The sequence below is a fragment of the Symphalangus syndactylus genome, chromosome 17 (assembly GCF_028878055.3).
Source record: "Symphalangus syndactylus isolate Jambi chromosome 17, NHGRI_mSymSyn1-v2.1_pri, whole genome shotgun sequence".
Lineage (NCBI taxonomy): Eukaryota > Metazoa > Chordata > Mammalia > Primates > Hylobatidae > Symphalangus > Symphalangus syndactylus.
Genome location: NC_072439.2, coordinates 36521912 through 36528092, shown reverse-complemented (window position 1 = coordinate 36528092; position 6181 = coordinate 36521912).

Below are 6181 nucleotides of genomic sequence, written 5' to 3'. Positions count from 1 at the left end.
GCCTCTGGGTCACACATTGTCTCTGTCCCTTCCTCATGTCCCTTCCTGGATTCCCGAGGGCTGAGGGGACCCCACAGAGAGAAGAGAACCCCGAGTTTGGGGGTCAAGGAGCCTGAGGGAGGACCCGGAGTCTGAAGAGGGTGCGTGCTTTGGCCGCCTGGAAGCCTGGCTTAGGGCGACCCCTGCAGGGCAATCCTAGAATGGAGGGAGGAGGTGGAGAGGTGAGCTCGGGCTCCCCCCAGCTCCGGCTTCCCCCAGCTCCCAGGGCGGCACCAGCCTGGCCCTTTTACCTCCAACACACCCTATGCTCCCTGGTACCCCGGAGTCTGAAGGCAGTCCACCGACCCAGGCCAGATAGAATCCAGAAACTCACAGCTGCCCTAATTAGCTAAAACAAAGGAGGTCAACGTGGGTTGTACCAAGCATCAAAGCAGGAATATCTGGGGGCTCTAGGCCATCAGCAACGCCATCCAGATACCACTGGACCTGCACCAGTGCCTACCCTGGGTGCCACAGCCCCATCCTGCCACCCGGCACTGGAAGAGATTGTGATTTTACTTGGAGAAGAATTTAGGGAACACAGAGGATTGTGAAGGACTGGAGAGAACCTCGCTGAAGTCTGTACTGAAGGTGGACCCACCAAGGTTTCTCCAGCCGGGGTCCCATCCACAGAAGACGACGCAGGTGGGAATAGACTGCAACTGGCGGGATTGAGGTCAGGCCAGGGTGGGATTCCCCACCATAGTGGTGTTATTTGGGGCCCACTGGGAGACACCTAGTTCCCTTTCCACCCAGAGGCAGTTCTGCCTGTCCAGTTCAGCCAGGAGGGAAACAGCAGGGGAAATGCAGCGACTGCAACATTTGACTAAGGGGAAAAAAAATGTCAAAAATGCTCTGAGCCTGCAGTTTGCTTGTTGACATACACAGATGCTCACGCTTTTGCCATTGGGTTCCCCCCACCCACCGCCCCTGCCTTGGCTCAGCGTGTGAATGGGGGCAGAAGGGAGGGCAGGGCAAAAGGGTGTGTGTGTGAACAAGTGAAGTCATTCTCTCTGGGTGGCTCCTTTTAATTAGCACCCTGAAAAAACTCCCAGCCAGCAAAATTGAGTCTTGCCAACTGGGAGCCCCACCATTCTGACTCATCCAGGCCCTGGGGGCAGGAGTAGGGGCACAAAATCTGAGAGTCAGGAAGGGGGTTGTTGAAAGCCTGGGCATTTGAGAAGGCTTCCCAGTCCTCTGGAGGACCCTCAGGAAGGACGTGGTCACATTTGAGAGTCAGTTGGCCCCTGAGAAGCTTGGACTGAGTTGGTTCACAGCAAGAGAATGGAGGTCGGCAAGGCATCAGAGAAATCACCTCTTTCCCCAGCTCCCCCGAGGAGACCAGCCCCTGAGCTTGGCCAGGGTCAGCCCTGGAGGTCATACTACAGGACATTACATCAGGTCCAGGCCCGGGTGAAGCATTTGGGCCATTTCAGTTGTACTCGACATTCTAAGCAAAGAGTCACCTGGTATCTTATGGCCAACCCCCAGAATCTAGTCCCCGGAACTGGAAGCAGCAAGTTTACTCTAGGAAGGGGACAGAGCAAGCCTCAGGCACCTTCCCTCAAGACCCCTCGCCCCATGGTCCAGAGGCCTGTCCATGCCCCTCCTCTCCCTCAAAACTTTTCTGCAGGCAACTGCCTGATAACCCTCCCAGAATCTGTGCCAGCCTCCCAGCCTGGTGTGTTCAGGTGCTCCACTGTTGCCTGGATCTGACACTCTCTTCCTCTATCAGGCTGGGAGTCCCAGAGGCCAGGGCCCAAACATCTCCTTGCTCTGGTCTCCAACAAAAGCCCTTAGGACCACATAGTCCACGGGAGGGGCGCAAACCTGCTCCCTGTGAAAATGGGCAGTGGGGGAGGTGGTGGGAGCCCTGAGACTCGGGGCTTCTCTGGATGGGGAGGCAGGAGCCCCAGGTTCAATCCCGCTGCTGCTGCTACGGAATCACTGTGTCACCTCAGATGTGAAATTTTCTACCTTGAATCTAGACCCAGTAGCCTTGGGGGTCCCTTGCAGTCTCTGATACTAGGATTACCTAGTAACCGAGGGTTCATTGTGGGGGGAAACAACAGGGCAATGGGAAAACACTACTTAGAAGACTAGGCTGGTGTGGTGGTGATTGAACAGGAAAAGATTCTTACTGCCAGGGTCAGGAGCAGGGACGCCTCTAGCTCTCCCTGGTTCTAGAGCACCACTTCCAAATGCCCCCAGCTCCAGAGAGGAGGTCAGGCAAGAGCTGGGGAGCTGCACAAGGCAAAGTAGAGCAGAGCTGCCTAAAACTGTCCAGGGCCCAGAGGGCCATTCCCAGGGGCTGGCGGTCCCCCTCGGGCTACTTCCCAGGCCAAGCAGCCAAATCCCCAAAACCGGAATCCACCAACCCAGAGGACCACCGCCCCTGCTGACCCCCAAACCGTCCCTGGAGATCCAGACCACCGTGCCCTCCCACCAACCACAACCACCCTGGGGGCCCCCACTCTGGAGCTCATGCTGTTGGGAGAGGGTAGGGCCTGATTTCAGGTGACAGTGGAGAAAGGATGGGGTGACTACTCTTGGGGACAGAGAGTGGCGTGTTGGAAGAACGAAGGCGTCCTGTCCCTGGGGCTGAGTGGGAACCTGAGCAGGGCGGGCACCGCCCGACGCGGAGGCCTCCACCCCCAACCCAGCTGGGCTGCCTGCTCCCATCACACCCTGGGCAGTAAAACTTGCTTTCATGGTTGTTGCGGGGGTTGTTTTCCTTGGTGGTGAGGGCAGGGGGGGGTCTGTTTGTGTCTTTGTGTCTTTGTGCAAATACACCTGTGTTGATATGTGCCTGCTCCTATACATGTATTGATGTCTGAGGTTTTGTGTGTGTGTAAATCTGCATGTGTCCATGCCTCTGTGTGTGGCTATATCTGTGGGGGAGATCATCATAGCTACCGTTTATTATTTCAATGTACTTTCCAGCTGTTGTTTCCTTTAATCCTCAGGACAATCCTTTAAGGAAGATATTCTAGCTATCCCCATTTGACAGATAGGCCCATAGGGTTGGAGAGATCCGATAATTGACCCAAAGTCAGATCACCAGTTAAGAGGCAGAACCAGGAGACTTCCCTCTACCGCTGAATGTGTCTCTCTATGTGCCCGAAAATAAAGAGCTATATATGAGAATCGTGTAACATCTGAACATCTGTACATCTGTCTGTGTGTGTGTGTGTCTGCACCGTCTAAACCTGTGCATGTGTGTGGGGTGTGTGTGTGTGTTTTGTGGCCCAGGTGCAAGTCAGGTGCACCTGCCAGCAGCTGGCATCACCAGGGTCTTAGGGACAGTGACCCTCCGAGCATATGTTCTGACTGTATTTTCCCTAGGACATATCCCTACCGCATTTTCTGAAGCAGACAACAGCATGTGGTGTTGCTGACTGTGGACAGAGAACTTCTGCCGTCAAGACTGTGGCAGGAAATGCCCCTGTGCCCCTGAGCCTAGCAAACAAGGCAGCCTGTCTCCTTCAAGAAGGAGCTGAGTGCCCCGCAGAGACAATCCGGGAAGAGCTCAGAGGCTGGTAAGAAGGAAGAAGAGCGAGGCTACCTCCCACCCCCCGCAGAGCCACCCGTGCCCCTAATCGGCAGGTGGGAGTGGCGGGGAGGGGCCCCTCGAAGAGGGGCTGAGAGGCCTCCTCTTGGTTCCCCTGAGAGCCCTGTGCTCCGTCACCGACAGCCTCTCTCCAGAAGTAGAGACCACGGGGTCTGGCTGGGTGCCGCGTCAGGGGTCTCTCGGGGCGGCTAGGGGCCCTGGGAACCTGGAAGCCAGCGGGGCGCGGCGGGGCGGGGCAGAGCACTAGGGCCGGGTGGCGGCCGCGGATTGGCTGGGCCCGAGCGCTCCCACGGCGGCCGGGGGCCCAGGGCGGCGCCGGTCGCGCCCGCTCCGCAGTGACTCATCCTGCACCCCACCTCTGGAGCTGGACGGGCGCCCGGCCTCTTCCTACCCCAGACCTGCCCGCTAAGCCGGGAGAGCCTGACTCAGCAGGGGAGCCTGACCTGCCTTCCGCCCCCTTCGCGTCCTCCCCCGGGGCGGAGGAGAGTGCTGGGGGGAGAATGCGTTTCTGTCCCTGTGGGAGAATTTGTCCCGCTCTCGGGAGGGGAATCTGGTATCTGTTCTTCTGGGAGACTGCGTGTCTGTCCATGGGCGGTGGGGCCTTCTGTCCCTCAGAAACGAGAGGTTGTGTGCCTGTCTTTCTGGGGGTGTCTCTGTGTCTTCAGATCTTTATGGGTGTGGCTGATGGACTGTGGCTTTTTGGAATCTGCCTGTTTGTCTCTTTGGAGTGTCACTCACCTCCACCACTCAAGATCATCTCTGTGCCCCCCTACACCCCACTTCCCCAGAAGTGGGGAAGAGCTTAGCAGCTCTGTGCCTCTGTCTCACAGAGGCCAGGACAGGCCCCTCAGGGGTTAGCTCTGGGGAATTCTCCAGCTCTGGCTCTGCCCCCTCCACAGTGCCAGGGCCCCTGAAGGTCAGAGGCCAGATGCTACCCTGCAGGCCAGGCTCAATCCCTACAGCAGTGCCTGCAATATCGCAAAGTGATTTTAAAGCAAGATCTCAAAGTGACCTTAAACCAAGTGATCCCTCAAAAAGGGAAAAGGACCCACAATTGTCCAGAGACTACTGTGGGCCATGTGTGCCATGCTAGGAGCTTCGTGTTCACCTTATCGATGCTTCTCACAGCAACTCCAAAAACAAACATAATCCCCATTTTACTGGGGAGAAACTGAGGCCTAGGTGGTGGCTCAAGGTCACACTGGCACAGTATGTGAGCAAATCTGGATTTGAACCCAAGACTCTCTGGCTCTAAAGTGTATGCTCTTTCCATGGCTGTGGCTGTTCCCTGAGCACCTTAGCCAGGAGTGGCCTCCACCTGGCCCCACAGCAAACCTGGGGGAAACTCTGCCACCTCCACAGGGAGACCAGCCTTCAACTTCATCCAGGCTTTCCCATACCAAGAGAGGATCCCCGAGGACCGTGAGAGGGACTGGGGTGGGAAGGAGAAAGAAGCCAAGAGTCAGTACATGTGGGGTTTGGAGTAGGCAACAGGATATGCCAGATCCCAGGGCTGGGGAAGGACCCTGCAGCTTGACCCACACACACTTTGTAGGACACACACACACACACACGCACAATGGCTGCTGGACACACTCAGTGCAGAGTGTGCAGATCCAGCTGTGGGGGTCATTGCAAAGATGCCCAGGCACACACACATGCATGTTTCATGTGGTGCACACTTGATATATAGAACTGTTACCAACAGACATGAAGGAATCAGTGGAGTCATTACATGCAGATTCACAATGGTGTGCAGGTCATTACTGACACACACACACACCCACACACAGTCAGAACCACCAAAAAGAGGATTATGAGGGTGTTGTAGGAACAAATCAGCTCAGGGGCCAGACCAAACCCACTCAAGCCTCAACCCAGAAAACCTAGGCCTCTTCCTCTGCTCCCCACAGGCACTCACACTGGACAGCCCACCAGTGTCCCTCTGCCCTCTGGGCCTAAGACCCGGACTACTGATGTACACACAGAGGAACAGGCATGCATACACAAACGCCTTTGAGAAAACACCTATGTGAACACTAACTCACGACAGATATGTTCCCCAAACAATATACAAAAGCCACACAGGCCTTTCCAACAAGCATGTACACACAACAGTCACTCGGGCGCACAACCATCCCACAAACATATATCCATGCAAGACTCTCACACAAGCACGTCCAGTGCCAGTCACGCAAATACACAACCACCCATGCACTCACACAGACCCATGGATCCATGTACACAACGTAGGAAGGAGGAATACAAATGCACACACAAATCAAATGCACACGCAAATCAAATGCACACATGAGTTAAATGCACTCACGATGGGGTATGTGTGCACAGACCATAAGCATGACACACCTCCCCCCCACAGCACACACCACTGCCCCTCAACCCTCCATCTTGGCACAAACAAGGCCTGGGCTTGCTCCATCAGCTCCATCTCCTCCTTGCCTGAGACAGGCCCTGCCCAACCTGCCCCAGCCTGCTTGAGTGGGGCCCCGCCTGCTCCCAGCACCAGCTGCCAGCCCAGCTCAGCACAGGGCAAGCTGCCCACTGCTCGGG